At 41.6% G+C, this 16,337-nt stretch overlaps 1 protein-coding gene across 1 annotated transcript in view; it reads right to left on the reverse strand.

Annotated features, from left to right (window-relative positions):
- The window catches only part of LOC733097 (S-adenosylmethionine synthetase), a 25,409-nt gene extending 12,125 nt beyond the window's left edge, over positions 1-13,284 (reverse strand). The window contains exon 1 of the mRNA XM_062669988.1: positions 12,873-13,284. The gene's annotated coding sequence lies outside the window, so the exon portion shown is untranslated. The remainder of the gene's footprint in view (positions 1-12,872) is intronic.
- Between the last annotated feature and the right edge of the window lie 3,053 nt (positions 13,285-16,337).

Below are 16,337 nucleotides of genomic sequence, written 5' to 3' on the forward strand. Positions count from 1 at the left end.
TGCATAGCTAAGCATGGCTTAAGTACTTTTCGTTTTAGTGATTTCATATTTCGTGAACTTGAAATCAAAGGTCTGTGCAGGCATCAACGAAATTAGAAAAAGACTGGGCATTTAAAATTAACTTTATTATTTATTGTCATTATTATCAGGGAGTCTTAGCCTATCCATTAAGTACATGTATTTTCTACATGGATACCAAGTTTCAAGTCAATCGGATGTATGGTTGAGTAGTTATAACGGAACATCCGTAAAAACCATTGTAGATTTATAATATATTAGTATAGATATAGATTGACTTCGCATCTTGGAGTGGGCAGTTGGTGAACATCAGAGAGTTGAATGGTGAACATAGTCTATACTTAAGCAAGGAGGCATGAGGACACAGATCCCGCGCATTCCGATAGAGGCACCCGTCACGTGCGGACGTGCTCATCGTCCACTCGATCGCCCGGTCTTTGTTCGCCCGGCTTTTGTTAGCCCGGCCATTGTTCGCGCGGCCTGTGTTCGTGATACATCTGCCGACCAAGTGTGTTTTCTGGAAGCTTTTATTTGTTTTGTTTTAGTTATTTTTGTGTTCGTGGAACATTTGCCGACAAAGTGTTTTCCTGCAAGTATTTATTTATTTTGTTTCTTTTTGTAATTTCTGTTTTGTTGTGCTTTTTCTTTGTCCTGTAGTAATCGCGCCGCATTGCCACCTGTGTTCAATAGAACCGCTCAGGTCCGAGAAGTTGGGGCCTGTTTTCAAGACCCGGGGCCGCCCCACCACTCAGCGATCATGGACGCTGTATTCGCGGAATTCCTCCGACTTCGCCACCCACAGCTCGCCTCAGAGTTTCTGGCCTTCAAGGCCAATCACACTGCGAGCCCTCTCGAGGACTCCGCCGCGCTCGCTGCTCCTGCGTCGCCTGTACCTGCGTGCAGAGCTTCTGCATTGAGCACCGCAGCCTCTGTCGTGCCTGCCGCTCCCGTGTCGCCTATACTGGCGAGAAAAGCTGCTGCGTCGCCCGCCGTGACCATCGTTTCAGCTGAGCGATCATCCGCGGCCTCCGTCGCGCCCTCTAAAACACCTACACTTGCTCGTAGGTCGCCTGCACCCGCCTCCTCGTGCTCCGACTCTGACTCGGACATGGAGGTCGACCTCACCCCCGCCTCATCGACGGATGGATTCACCCTGGTACAGATTAGTACAGAAGGGTAAGAAGCGTGCCGCGGAGTCTCGAGCTCCCGCGGCCGCTAAAATTAGCAAAGCCGTGAACGCGTCGCGCCCCCGCCCTCAGACTCCCGTTGCGCCCCCAGCCCGTGCCACTCCGTCGCCGCGTCCGGTGGCACAAAATAAAACCCAGACCCCTCCCCCGGTTATCCTTCAGGAGAAGGCAGCTTGGGATCGAGTTTGCCTGGCCCTTAAGGCCAAAACTATAAATTTCACGAATGCCCGTAACCTCGCGAACGGCATTCAAATTAAGGTTCAAACACCCGACGACCATAGGGCCCTCTCTTCTTACCTCCGTAAGGAACGTATAAGTTTCCATACTTATACGCTCCAGGAGGAGCGCGAACTCCGCGTTGTAATACGCGGAATCCCTAAAGAGTTAGATGTAGAGCTCGTCAAGGCCGATCTGTTAGAACAGGGCTTTCCAGTGAATTCTGTGCACCGTATGCACACCGGTCGCGGTAGGGAGCCATATAATATGGTTCTAGTCACCCTCCAGCCTACCCCCGAGGGTAAGAAAATCTTCAACACACAGACCGTCTGTAGGCTCTCCGGTATCGCCATCGAAGCCCCCCATAAAAAAGGCACTCCTAGCCAGTGCCATAACTGTCAATTGTACGGGCACTCTTCCCGTAACTGTCACGCGCGCCCCCGATGCGTCAAATGTTTAGGCGATCACGCCACGGCCCTCTGCGCTCGCGACCAAAAAACCGCGACGGAACCGCCTAGCTGCGTCCTGTGTCGAACACAGGGTCACCCCGCGAATTACCGTGGTTGCCCCCGAGCCCCTAAAATAAATCGCCGCGTCGCCCGCCAAAACCGCCTCCGAGCTTCCGGCCCAGACATCAAAGCCTCGGCACCCTCTGCGTCGCAGGCTAAGCCAGCGTTCGTTCCGGTGGCGGTGCCCAGTGTCTCGGCCTGGGCAAAACCGCTGCCGTACACGAACACGGCTACAACTCCCTCCTCCGCGATTCGTCCCGCCCCCGCGACTCGTCCCTCTCCCGCGACTTGCCCTCCGACCGCGTCCGAAAATCTCGCTTTAGCGATCGACTTCTTTCAGTCGATCAACTTTGAGCGCGTTAACGCTTTGGGCGACGCCATTCGCGCTGCCTCCACTGCACAACACTTTATCGCCGTTGTGCAGGAATACGCTGACGTATACGCGTCATTAAATACGTACGTCCTCCCCTCACTCCGCCGGTAATCAATGGCGTATATAAGTAGAATAAAGCCCCTATCCGTAACGATAGGATTTTTTAACGCTTACGGTCTCGCAAATCAACGTGATCAGGTTTCTGACTTTTTGCGTGACCATCAAATTGATATCTTTTTAGTGCAGGAGACCCTACTTAAGCCCGCGCGCCGTGACCCTAAAATCGCGAACTATGACATGGTCAGGAACGACAGGCTCTCTGCCCGTGGTGGTGGTACCGTCATTTACTATAGAAGAGCCCTGCATTGCGTCCCGCTCGAGCCTCCCGCGCTCGCTAATATCGAAGCATCAGTGTGCCGAATCTCACTGACGGGACACGCGCCGATCGTTATCGCGTCCGTTTATCTTCCACCGGATAAGATCATTCTAAGCAGTGATATCGAGGCGCTGCTCGGTATGGGGAGCTCTGTCATTCTGGCGGGCGACCTAAATTGTAAACACATCAGGTGGAACTCACACATCACAACCCCGAATGGCAGGCGGCTTGACGCGTTAGTCGATGATCTCGCCTTCGATATCGTCGCTCCGCTAACCCCGACTCACTACCCGCTAAATATCGCGCATCGCCCGGATATACTCGACATAGCGTTATTAAAAAACGTAACTCTGCGCTTACACTCGATCGAAGTAGTTTCAGAGTTAGATTCAGACCACCGTCCCGTCGTTATGAAGCTCGGTCGCGCTCCCGATTCCGTTCCCGTCACGAGGACTGTGGTGGATTGGCACACGCTGGGCATCAGCCTGGCTGAATCTGATCCACCATCGCTCCCGTTTAACCCGGACTCTATCCCGTCTCCTCAGGATACCGCTGAAGCCATAGACATCTTAACGTCATACATCACCTCGACATTAGATAGGTCATCGAAACAAGTTGTAGCGGAGGACTTCCTTCACCGCTTCAAATTGTCCGACGATATTAGGGAGCTCCTTAGAGCTAAGAACGCCTCGATACGCGCCTACGACAGGTATCCTACCGCGGAAAATCGTATTCGAATGCGTGCCCTACAACGCGACGTAAAGTCTCGCATCGCCGAAGTCCGAGATGCCAGATGGTCTGATTTCTTAGAAGGACTCGCGCCCTCCCAAAGGTCTTACTACCGCTTAGCTCGTACTCTCAAATCGGATACGGTAGTAACTATGCCCCCCCTCGTAGGCCCCTCAGGCCGACTCGCGGCGTTCGATGATGACGAAAAAGCAGAGCTGCTGGCCGATACATTGCAAGCCCAGTGCACGCCCAGCACTCAATCCGTGGACCCTGTTCATCTAGAATTAGAAGACCTACGTCCTCGCAAGGCTCCCGGTTCCGACGGTATATCTAACCGCGTTATTAAACTTCTACCCGTCCAACTCATCGTGATGTTGGCATCTATTTTCAATGCCGCTATGGCGAACTGTATCTTTCCCGCGGTGTGGAAAGAAGCGGACGTTATCGGCATACATAAACCCGGTAAACCAAAAAATCATCCGACGAGCTACCGCCCGATTAGCCTCCTCATGTCTCTAGGCAAACTGTATGAGCGTCTGCTCTACAAACGCCTCAGAGACTTCGTCTCATCCAAGGGCATTCTCATCGATGAACAATTCGGATTCCGTACAAATCACTCATGCGTTCAACAGGTGCACCGCCTCACGGAGCACATTCTTGTGGGGCTTAATCGACCAAAACCGTTATACACGGGAGCTCTCTTCTTCGACGTCGCAAAAGCGTTCGACAAAGTCTGGCACAATGGTTTGATTTTCAAACTATTCAACATGGGCGTGCCGGATAGTCTCGTGCTCATCATACGGGACTTCTTGTCGAACCGCTCTTTTCGATATCGAGTCGAGGGAACCCGCTCCTCCCCACGACCTCTCACAGCTGGAGTCCCGCAAGGCTCTGTCCTCTCACCCCTCCTATTTAGCTTATTCGTCAACGATATTCCCCGGTCGCCGCCGACCCATTTAGCTTTATTCGCCGACGACACGACTGTTTACTATTCTAGTAGAAATAAGTCCCTAATCGCGAAGAAGCTTCAGAGCGCAGCCCTAGCCCTAGGACAGTGGTTCCGAAAATGGCGCATAGACATCAACCCAGCGAAAAGTACTGCGGTGCTATTTCAGAGGGGAAGCTCCACACGGATTTCCTCCCGGATTAGGAGGAGGAATCTCACACCCCCGATTACTCTCTTTAGACTACCCATACCCTGGGCCAGGAAGGTCAAGTACCTGGGCGTTACCCTGGATGCATCGATGACATTCCGCCCGCATATAAAATCAGTCCGTGACCGTGCCGCGTTTATTCTCGGTAGACTCTACCCCATGATCTGTAAGCGGAGTAAAATGTCCCTTCGGAACAAGGTGACACTTTACAAAACTTGCATAAGGCCCGTCATGACTTATGCGAGTGTGGTGTTCGCTCACGCGGCCCGCACACACATAGACTCCCTCCAATCCCTACAATCCCGCTTTTGCAGGTTAGCTGTCGGGGCTCCGTGGTTCGTGAGGAACGTTGACCTACACGACGACCTGGGCCTCGAATCAATTCGGAAATACATGAAGTCAGCGTCGGAACGATACTTCGATAAGGCTATGCGTCATGATAATCGCCTTATCGTTGCCGCCGCTGACTACTCCCCGAATCCTGATCATGCAGGAGCCAGTCACCGTCGACGCCCTAGACACGTCCTTACGGATCCATCAGATCCAATAACCTTTGCATTAGATGCCTTCAGCTCTAATACTAGGGGCAGGCTTAGTGACCCCGGTAACCGTACTCGTCGAACTCGACAAAGAGGTCGACGTGCAACCTAACCCATGCATCAGCCCGCTGAGTTTCTCGCCGGATCTTCTCAGCGGGTCGCGATTCCGATCCGGTAGTAGATTCATTCGCGAAACAATTGCTCTTGAGTTGTTAGGTCTCCTTCGGAGGCGCTCGGGCAGTTGATAGCAAATCCCACCCCTCTTGGCTGAGCCTTTGCTCGCCCACCTGTCCTGGTGAAACTGGAAAGGCCTTCGGGCCACCAGTAAACTTTCAATCATAAAAAAAAAAAAAAAAAAGATCCCGCGCGTTTGCTTGTTTTTGTATTCATTGCGTGTAAATCATTTTTATAATGCTAATGTTAGGAATAATCAGCTCTAGCGCTAGCTAGGTATGAAACGATTCCCTATAAGCACAATACGAATTCACCATATTTAAATGACGTAGATGATTTAAATGAATTTATATTTTAGTTATATTAAACAATTAGTCAATTAAGCAATGTTCGTTTTATGTGAGAAATTTCAGAAAAATGTCTTTATTAAATTTCTTATTTTTATCAGGTTGTGCTTCGAGATTGTCTTGCTATATTATTATTGGAATATTAATCTTTGGGTCAAACGATAAACTGTGTTATATAAATCGTTCCAAAACGGTTAGTACATAATTTATAGTTTTGAAAAACCTCAAAATCAATATTTTTTGGTTCGCAATTGACACTCGATTTATTTGTACCTGTGTATAATACTTAATAGTTTCTTGTAAATGGACATTGGGCTAATCTGGGTTGACCCTAATTATGGAAATTATGGAATATGGATATCGCAAGTTTTATGAAAAAAAACTTGGATATATTAATTTCAATATTTTGTTAGCTGTCTTCGAGAGCAATATTGGTTCTAGGTGGTCTAATGCTAATCATGCAAAAAAACATATTAAGTATCACCAATTTTCATAATACTTGGCTTCCGACTGTTTGTCTAATTATTAATTTTTGTTCGTTGGAGCTTAATATAAAAACCATAGGACCGGTTTTAATGAAAGTTATAATTGTATACAACAAAGAAGATGAAAGTTGAAAACATCATAATAAAAACAAATACAAAATCACGTTTAAAGAATATAAGTAAAATGAGCTCCTATTTCAATGCCGGGTATTGCTGTGAGTTGTAACTCTTTTAAACTTGTTCCACAAAAGGTAACAGGAGTGATAACCCTAAAATGCTATGATATGATAAATAACGTAAAATGAGCGCACTAAAATACCATTATTAGAACTTCAGTTTTTGTTTATTAATTTAAATGTGCCATTATAATTTTTCTATGTTTCATCACAGCGAAAAGAGTCATGCTTACTTTTATTTTAAAACTTAATTTTATTTAAAAATATATTATGTTTCTTTATTCATTTATTTACTTTTTTTTTTGCTTAGATGGGTGGACGAACTCACAGCCCACCTGCTGTTAAGTGGTTACTGGAGCCCATAGACATCTACAATGTAAATGCGCCACCCACCTTGTGATATAAGTTCTGAGGTCTCAAGTATAGTTACATCGGCTGCCCCACCCTTTAAACCGAAACGCATTACTGCTTCACAGCAGAAATAAGCAGGGCGGTGGTACCTACCCGCGCGGACTCACAAGCGGTCCTACCACCAGTAATTACGCAAATTATAATTTTGCGGGTTTGATTTTTATTACACGATGTTATTCCTTCACCGTGGAAGTCAATCGTGAACATTTGTTAAGTACATATTTCATTAGAAAAATTGGTACCCGCCTGCGAGATTCGAACACCGGTCCATCGCTCAACACGAATGCACCGGACGTCTTATCCTTTAGGCCACGACGATTTCAACTATAGAAATTACACAATTTAATTTATTACTTGAATTAGAAATCTCTGCCGTGGACTAAAAAAAGCAAGAGCGGACTTAATGCTATAGAGCAGCAGAGTGGATATTTTTTGTGGTGGTGCAAAAATTATATCAATAATCGGTACTTTTTACTTTTACCTATAAAATATTTAAATACATTAATATTTATGAATTATTTTTGAAACACGTTTAAATGAATAAACATGTTTTGACATGTTCACACGTAAGCGCCCCAAAATGCTATCTAAATAATATATAAACAAACTTGAATTGTAATTAATCTCTTACATTATCAAAAAAAGTATAAGCCAAACGAGTAACAATTTCAAACAATACCTATTATAATATAAATGCATTTGCGTTTCAAAAATATATTTTTCATTAGGTACATTTTTACGTTAGTTTTGTACTATAGTAGCCGGTACGTATATGATATTCCGATTTAATTATATGATTTTATTAATCGAGCCTCAAGGTGGCCAAAGGCATTGCTATGGCGTTACGTATGCGCCAGTATCAAGGGGCGTTAGCTCAACCCTTGACACGGGAATAGCGGTTATATTTTATTATATAGCGTTTCCGGCAAATTTTAATTTTATAAAATTATTATGTAGTAGACAATTTAACAAAGTAGGGAACCTCTACGCAATGCACACTTCTCTACCTACGATGTCCCGGACATCAGCATCAGGGAGATTCGGATAATCCTGGAACAGCTCAAAAATGGTAGAGCGCCTGGTGAAGACGGAATTACTACGGAGTTGCTAAAATCTCTTTCTTTTGATCGAGATTCTTTGGTTGATTCTGTATAAAAGTTTATAGTTTCCGACAAAGTTGCTAATACGGAATCACATTGTCTAGTTCCACTGTTCTGTACTGTATTACTTAAACTAGTTTATGGTCTATCTAAGAAGAAAAACATTCCTTTGAGACTTTATTTAGATTTCATACCATCTTCAGTAAAACTCATTGACATGTCATGCATGCGCATGCGCATCAGTCATTTACGTTTTCTTTCAATAATATCCATAAATTTACTTCTGCAGTACAGTTTGCAGCAGTATCGTATTTAACTTCGCGTAAGAATACGGTACACATATGCGTATGTTTAGAAAAATGATGTTAACTAGGTAGCGGTATGCTCGTGAGAACTATTTAGCTAGTGCCCATGCACCACTCTCGTGCGTGATAGATTTAAAACCAAACAAGAAACTTCGTGATACAAATCGTTGTATAATCAAATTTCGCAAGAAATAAGGAAATAATAAGTATGTAGTGTGGTTTATCCAACTGATATGCTAATATTTTTGTTTTTAATTATAAATACGTTACGAAATATTTTAAAAATATACAGTATAAAATTAGGTATTTTCATTAAAAAAATTAAAATCCATCAAAATTAATCATAGAAGAATCGAGCTTATAATATTACGTATGAATGATTCGCAAAAGGTCACGTACAAAAAACACGTAACTGAACTTGCGCACTTCACTCCTTCATCAAATATCGTGGTAAAAGTGTGTATGTTCATTTATGCACGTATATTTTAATAAAATTGTGTATAAGTAACAATAAACTTTTATTGATAGGTAAAATTCCAGAAATGACCAAATATAACAAAAATTACGTAAATAATAAGGCGAATCATTTAAAAAATAAAAATCTTAGCATTTCGCAAAATTCGCGATATCTCATTTGGAATATTTTTTTCAAACTTGTTGAGCACATGACGTGTCATGATCTCCTTTAACGAATAATGAAATAATTTTTTTTTTAAGTAATTGTACTTGCGACTTTCTTCTACTAATGGTGCGTTGTATCGATGATCACTTTGTTGGTGCAACTAAATCAATAGATAAATAAATAAACTTTGCGAAAAATAATATTGATTCATAGATCGAGGTTATACGGACGAAATCTCAAGAGCTAAATATAAATAGACTACCATTTCTTTGGTAGCCTAAGGGGCTATTGCACCTAAATGGCATCATAATATGAATGTTTCCATCTATTTTCAAACAAGAAGATCAGGTATTTTGAATAAGGATGTTTTCGCTCTTCAAAACCGTATGATTATTTTTATCAGAAAATATTGCCAGTGCCTTATATGACACAACATTCAACATTATCACAAACTTTTACTTGTCCATTAATGAATAAGGGCTTCTCGTTCTCGTCCACAACCAATCGTAAGTTTATATAGTGAGATAGTGTTGAGTATTTATATGAGTGAGATAGTGTTGAGTATTTATTTTACGCCTAATTGTAAAAAAAACATTCAATACAAAAGTAAATGTAATGAATTTCTAGACAGCCGTCAGATGAACAGAAATAACTAATTCTACGAAAGATATTAAATGCGATATTTACCGTTAGAATAAATATAATAATACAAAAAATATATAAATTATCATGTACTGTGTATTGCATACACTTATAATGTTACACATATTAAAAATATTAAACATAAATAAAATATTTCATATTAATACCTATCATCAATGCAAAAGCACAGCCCACTGAGTTTCTCGCCGGATCTTCTCAGTGGGTCGCGTTTCCGATCCGGTGGTATATTCTGCTCTTGCTAAGGTCAGTGTTAGCATCACTCCGGCTTGAGCCCCGTGAGCTCACCTACTTGTTAAGGTTACGCTGAAATAGCCTTTTTTTTTTTTTTTTTTATGATTGAAGGATTACTGGTGGCCCGGAGGCCTTTCCAGTTTCACCAGGACAGGTGGGCGAGCAAAGGCTCAGCCAGGAGGGGTGGGATTTGCTAACAGCTACCCGAGCGCCTCCGAAGGAGACCTAACAGCTCAAGAGCAGCTGCTTCGCGAATGAATCTACTACCGGATCGGAATCGCGACCCGCTGAGAAGATCCGGCGAGAAACTCAGCGAGCTGATTCATGGGTTAGGTTGCACGGCGAACTCTTTGTCGAGTTCGACGAGTACGGTTACCGAGGTCCCTAAGCCTGCTCCTAGAGCTGAAGGCGTCTAGTGCGAAGGTTATTGGATCTGATGGATCCGTAAGGACGTGTCTAGGGCGTCGACGGTGACTGGCTCCTGCATGATCAGGATTCGGGGAGTAGTCAGCGGCGGCTACGATAAGGCGATTATCATGACGCATAGCCTTATCGAAGTACCGTTCCGACGCTGACTTCATGTATTTCTGTATAGATTCGAGGCCCAGGTCGTCGTGTAGGTCAACGTTCCTCACGAACCACGGAGCTCCGACGGCTAACCTGCAAAAGCGGGATTGTAGAGATTGAAGGGTGTCTATGTGCGTGCGGGCCGCGTGAGCGAACACCACACTCGCGTAAGTCATGACGGGTCTTATGCAAGTTTTGTAAAGTGTCACCTTGTTCCGAAGGGACATTTTACTCCGCTTACAAATCATGGGGTAGAGTCTACCGAGAATAAACGCGGCACGGTCACGGACTGATTTTATATGCGGGCGGAATGTCATCGATGCATCCAGGGTAACGCCCAGGTACTTGACCTTCCTGGCCCAGGGTATGGATTGACTAAAGAGAGTAATCGGGGGTGTGAGATTCCTCCTCCTAATACGGGAGGAAATCCGTGTGGAGCTTCCCCTCTGAAAGAGCACCGCAGTACTTTTCGCTGGGTTGATGTCTATGCGCCATTTTCGGAACCACTGTCCTAGGGCTAGGGCTGCGCTCTGAAGCTTCTTCGCGATTAGGGACTTGTTTCTACTGGAATAGTAAACAGTCGTGTCGTCGGCGAATAAAGCTAAATGGGTCGGCGGCGACCTGAAATAGCCTCTCAAGGCTATCAGCTTAGGTAGGAAAAAAAAAATGCTAAACACAATATTGTATTGTATAGAACAGCACAGAGGATTTTTCATACCAATCTATATATTTGTTATAAAAATACCACGGCAAGAGAAACGGTTTTGTTTGAATTTCATAATTAAGACAAGCTTTAATAAAATATGAATACATGTGGTATCTTGGAAAGAACGATGATTGTGAAATATGTGACATTACATGTACCTATCATCTGTGTGTTTAATTTGACAGTATCAGTATTTTTCTCTTACCGGAAAGGCAGAGGTCAAAAAATAGGTTGACAAGTGCGTGTACAGTCCGTTCGTCTAGAGAGATAACAAATAAATGTATGAGTATAAATGTAAGCTATCGAGAATCAAACAGTTTGGCCTTCCTTCGAAATAATAACATGACATAGCATAGAAAAATTAAAAACCCGACCGGACGTTTAACATGTTGGTGTTCAAATCCTGCAAGTCCCAGTTCTTCTAATAAAATAACGCTACTTAACGTGCCAACCACATATTATATAATCACGTATGATGAACGACTAACATCTTATAATAAAAGCAAACCGACAAAAACAAAAAGGTCTTCGTTATCTATGAAGCTTCCGTTTTACAATACTAAAGTAATTGCCATTTGAAACCTAATTTATGTAAGGCTGACAATAAATTCTAAATTCAAATGAATTTTATTTAAAAAACAGGGAATTCTATTGTTTATTGATTATTGATTTGTTTTCACAACATTATATACTTTTTTATCAATATGAACATAATTAAAATATGAGTAATTATAAAACACGAGTTTTGTTGAGGTAGCAAAGCCGTACAAACTACAAACGGCTCACAACATTAATGACGTGTACGAAGTGAACACTACAAACGAAAGTACAGTCTGTTATTGGCTTGAACGCTTCCAACAAGGAAATTTCAATCTAACCTTTGGAAGTCGTCGTGGCCTAAAGGATAAGACGTCCGGTGCATTCGTAGAAGCGATGCACCGGTGTTCGAATCCCGCAGGCGGGTACCAATTTTTCTAATGAAATATGTACTCAACAAATGTTAACGATTGATTTCCAGGGTGAAGGAATAACATCGTGTAATAAAAATGAAACCCGCAAAATTATAATTTGCGTAATTACTGGTGGTAGGACCTCTTGGGAGTCCACACGGGTAGGTACCACCACCCCGCCTATTTCCGCCGTAAAGCAGTAATGCGTTTCGGTTCGAAGGGTGGGGTAGCCGTTGTAACTATACTGAGACCTTATTTATAACTTATATCTCGAGGTGGGTGGCGCATTTACGTTGTGGATGTCTATGGGCTCCAGTAACCACTTAACATCAGGTGGGCTGTGAGCTCGTACACCCATCTAAGCAATAAAAAAAAAATGAACGTTCACGATTGTGTGGAGAGCTGCCCGATCATGGCGGCGATGATGGACGATCATTTGTTGGCCCATCATGGCCGATTGTGAAGTGGAGCCTTTAAGTTAAGTCTTGCGTTGTTTAACAGACGGAGAAACAAGAAGAACACGATTTTGAACCGCATTGACTCCTACTTTTTCCAAAATTTGGACAACTTCTTCACAACCAATGTCGGTAACATTGGTTGTTATGTTGTGCGTTATTTGTATTTATTCAAGATATTTTGAAATTGTCGTTGGCGTGATTCTAGTTGATGCAAGAATTTTTTTTCTGCCGTTTTTTTAGAAACTCATCACAATCATCACATCACAAACACATCACAACAAAGAATATCAATAAAATTAAAAACTATCCATAAACTTTTTCGAACATAATTAAATACATATTTGTAAAATTTTTATTATTCTGTAATACTAGATGAACAATTAGTTGTTATTACAACTATTACTTTTAACAATTTTTACTTCTTTGACAATTCTAAAATTCTAAATTAATTTATTTTATTAACATTGTACTACAATAACCAACAGCAGGTAATTTTCCAATAAGCAATATTATACCAAAAAGCGCAATATATAAAAATATTCTAGAATATTTTACCTACTTATCGCATTAACTTACCGTGAATTTTTCTCCTGAAGTGACAGGTCTGTTTCCACCAGAATGATCCGAAGTTCTGTACTAAATACTCACTATTTAAACTCTTTTAAATAGTCGAATTTGCATTGAATATAATTATAATATGCACTTATATATATTTTGAAGCACATATTTAAATATTCTGTACAACGTCTTTTTTGTTCTTCAATTTTTAAATAATACTATTAACACATTTCAATTATATTACCGTCTTGTTATCACTTTACATTAAATTTCAACGTTTAAGAATGGGGTATGTAGTTGTTTTAGAATATTTAACCCAAAAAACGTTATCTTAAATAAACAATGTTTTTTACTAAAGATGCAGGGGGAGTCGTGGAATTAGTCCGCTTCTTTCCTGTTCATTGACGTGTTCTTTATGATCTTTAAAACGATAACAAATTCAAATGATACAAATCAGTTTTATTGTTGTTAAGTAGGACAATGTACTATTTTGACGTATAAACCCCACTGTTTATGATATTATCATGGAAAACCGTATGCCGTGTGTTAAAAATAGTTCAAAATAACGTATTTTGTTGACAATGTTGTGAAATTCACGTTATTATTATCACTCTTACTAATTCAATGCTTTCGTTCGATAAGCTAGTTTTAAATAATGTAAAATGGTTTAGTGAATTGTAAGTTTCCTTGTTATTCTTTATTCGAATACGATGAATAATTTTATTCATTAGAAACGTCTATTTAGTCACCGTGAACAAATTACAAGTAAATTTCCGTCCGTAAAAATCCGTATTTTATAATGACAATTCCACTTAATTAATTTCATTATATGAATAAAGGTACCAAAGAGAATGTATCAAAAGCATCAAAAGTTTAAAAAATTTCAACCTGCGTCAAATATTGCTGTAAAATGTATGATGCTTCCTTCTCTTTCTCAATTTGAAAAACTTATGTAAAGAAAAACCTTTAGTAAGATATAGAGCCTTTAATCTCCTTTTTAAATTATTATTTTAAACATATTGAATTATGTTAAACTCTTTTTTCTGAAAGAAGACAAGTCAGTGAATTGGTTTAAGACAAAAACATATTTTTAATACTAAAGAGTTTTTGATGTTTTTAAATACTAAAGGTTTTTCTTTACACTTAGATTGACCCAGAGGTAGACTCCCTGCTCAACTGACGACGATCTGCGCCTCCATGGAGAGCTGAGGCGTTGGGGGCTATCATCCGATTACCATGTTGTCGAACGTGGGCGAGTGGGATGAAGCCACTCATTCTGGCGTCGTATCTGGAACGCAAAACCTTTCTTGTCATAGTCGGGATTCCGCAGGCAAGTATACGGACACCGATCCTCTACGCACCTACACTAGTGACATTCCCGTGCTTCAGGGGAGAACCTTCACGCGTGGAAGCCAACGTGAAGTTGACGCTGTTGACCAACGACAGAGCCTACTTCGCGTCATTAAGGTTGTTAAATGTTCTGCCCTAGTGGCTGAACCGGTCCATACCTTCGGATCAGTGGGTCGTGATGAGCGAAAATTCTCTACTGTCCAGTCCACACAAGATTCGGACTGGCACGGAAGCGCTCATAATAAATAGTTCTCGCGGGACCGAGTTGTGCACCACCTTCTTCATCCTTGCATACCTAGGGTGGCATTCTCCCTTATGTAGACCCAGTTAAGTGCTAGTGGGTGGCCCAATCCCCGTCTGGAGAGTGCTCTCGATCTCTGCCCGATCACGGTTGCTCCGTATCCGGGAAACTCGGGCCGAGTGAACGTCATCATGTGTCGTAGCCCCTTTGATTGTTAAACTATTAGGGAAAGCCCGGGCGCGAAGCCCGGTGGCAGGCTCCCTCAATTGTAGTTTTAGTTTTATACACATTTAGTAGTAATAAGTAGTGGTAGTTTAGTTAAGTTAGATTAGATCATTGTTGTGTGTTATGCATTTTCTACATTCCAAGCAATCTTCTATTACTCTTAGTAATAGTTAGTCTAGTTTAGTTTTTCAGGTTAAGTAGATTGAAGATTGTAAGAAAGGAGAGGAGGAAAAGAAAAAATGAGTTTGAGACAAACTGAGAGAGGCTACTATCGGACCCGCCACACCGTCATACCGTGTCAAAAATATTATAGTTTAAGTATTTATTATGTTGATATCTAGACAAGAGGCCTGTCTCATGTCTCCGTAAGGGTGCTTGTATTACGTCCGTTCTTCTAGTGATAGAAATGGGTAGGAGGGTAGCTTATAACATAATATTATAGCAATATTTAAAATATGAACTAGAAAGTTAGCGTTATCCATCTAAGGAGCTAGGCAGGTAGGAAAATATATGAGCATATTGCTTCTGTAAATTGATATAAAAATAGTATGTTCACTAAAAAGTGTTGTAATAGTCGTCGTGGCCTATAGGATAAGATGTCCGGTGCATTCGTATCTAGCGATGCACCGGTGTTCGAATCCCGGAGGCGGGTACCAATTTTTCTAATGAAATATGTACTTAACAAATGTTCTCGATTGACTTTCACGGTGAAGGAATAACATCGAGTAATAAAAATCAACCCGCAAAATTATAATTTGCGTAATTACTGGTGGTAGGACCTCTTGTGAGTCCGCACGGGTATGTACCACCGCCCCGTCTATTTCTGCCGTGAAGCAGTAATGCGTTTCGGTTTGAAGGGTGGGACAGCCGTTGTAACTATACTGACACCTTAGAACTTATGTCTCAAGGTATGTGGCGCATTTACGTTGTAGATGTCTATAGGCTCCAGTAACCATTTAACACCAGGTGGGCTGTGAGCTCGTCCACACTTCTAAGCAATAAAAAATAAAATAATACTTGAACATTATTTATTTATACCGATGAAATTAATATTAGAGTTGTATTTAAAATCTATTGGTTGTAAACTCTTCTATATTCTGCTCATGTCTCATGTTATCTTCGTATTCATGTTTTTTTAACGATACCTTTTGACTCTTCACATGTTTACGTGCACTCGAGCCTTATTAACCTTCTAGTTGTCGTTATTTTTCTATTTTATTGCTCTAAACAGTTTATTAGTTCACGCTCTATTCTGTGTTAAATGATCATCGTAGCCCATAGACATCATAACATAGATGCGACCGTTAACCTTGACACTAAAGTTTTATCACTAAATTGTTTTTAGTAAATACATAAATTATAATTTTTGCTCGGATGATACAATATGTAATTCCTTTCATGTAGAAGTAATTCGTGAATATGGGTTATGCAGGTTTAGGATAAGAAAAAAAAGTGCCTGAATTTGAACAGCAGCACTGTCGTGTCGCTCTATAGGAAGTACAGCAGGCGCTTTTTTTATATATTTTTTTTTTGCTTAGATGGATGGACGACCTCACTGTCACATACTTTTTATAGTATAACAGCCGTCCCACCCTTCAAACCGAAACGCATTACCGCTTCAAAGCAGAAATAGGTAGGATGGTGGTACCTACCCGAGCGGACTCACA

This window comes from Bombyx mori, chromosome 9, assembly GCF_030269925.1.
Source record: "Bombyx mori chromosome 9, ASM3026992v2".
Lineage (NCBI taxonomy): Eukaryota > Metazoa > Arthropoda > Insecta > Lepidoptera > Bombycidae > Bombyx > Bombyx mori.